The sequence below is a fragment of the Chrysochloris asiatica genome, unplaced genomic scaffold, assembly GCF_000296735.1.
Source record: "Chrysochloris asiatica unplaced genomic scaffold, ChrAsi1.0 scaffold00227, whole genome shotgun sequence".
Lineage (NCBI taxonomy): Eukaryota > Metazoa > Chordata > Mammalia > Afrosoricida > Chrysochloridae > Chrysochloris > Chrysochloris asiatica.
This window is the reverse complement of record NW_006408745.1, coordinates 3,331,949-3,333,192: the sequence shown is the minus strand read 5'-3', so window position 1 is coordinate 3,333,192 and position 1,244 is coordinate 3,331,949.

Genomic DNA, 1,244 nt, shown 5'->3' with positions numbered 1-1,244 from the left:
ATTATAATCATTGTAATGAAACAAAGTATATGATCTGATAAATGTAGAACTGATATCCGCCCTGTAAAGTTTCTCTCAATTCACAATAAAAACTTAAAAAAATAAATATGACTTTGGTGATAGAAATGATGATGAAGATCACGTGAAAGAATTTTTCAACACCAGTGACATTCATTGCAAATACCTATATTAAACAACATAAAAGATGACTATACACATGAACCTCAACAGATGTAATACACAGAAATCAAATTGACTATGTTGGTGGAAAGATACAGTGGATAAGCTCCATATCATCAACCAAAACATGCCCAGGGGAAGACTGTTGAACAGACTGTGAATTGCTCATATGCAAGATAAGGCCAAAGCTGAAGAAAACAAATATAAATTCAGGAAAACTAAAATATAACCTTAAACATTGTTGTTGTTGTTAGGTGCCATCCAGTTGGTACTGACTCGTAGTGACCCTATGCACAACAGAACGAAACATTGCCCAATCCTGGGCCAACCTCACAATTGTTGCCACGCTTCAGTGTATTGATGTTGCCACTTTGCCAATCCATCTTGCTAGGGGTCTTCCTCTTTTTCTCTGAACTACCACCTTACCAAATATGATATCCTTCTCCAGCGACTGGTCCCTCCTGACAATATGTCTGAAGTATGAGAGATGAAGTTTGGCCATCCTGGTCTTCAAAGAGCACTCTGGATGCACTTCTTCTAACACAAATCTGTTTGTTCGTTTGACAACCCATGGCACTTTCAGTGTTCTCCTCCAACACCATAACTCAAAAGCATCAATTCTTTTACCATGGCTTGGGTCAGGCACACCTTAGTCCTCAAGCTGACATCTTTGCTCTTCAACACTTTAAAAAGTTCTTGTGCAGCAGATTTGTTTAATGCAATGCATTGTTTGATGAGGGTTGATAGTTGATCCTAGAAGAATGAAGTCCTTGACACTTCAATCTTTTCTCCATTGGTAAATTGAGTAAGTATGGTAAAAGAATACAACCCTGTCACACACCTTTCTTAATTTGAAACTATTCAGTGTTCCCATACTCTGCTCAAACAACTGCCTCATGGTCCATGTACAGATTCCTCATGAGCACAATTAAATGGTCCAGGATATTCATACTTCGCAATGTTGTCCATGCTTATCATGATCCACACAATCAAAAGCCTTTGCATAGTTAATAAAGCACAGGTAAACATCTTTCTGATATTCTCTGCTTTCAGCCAAGATCCAT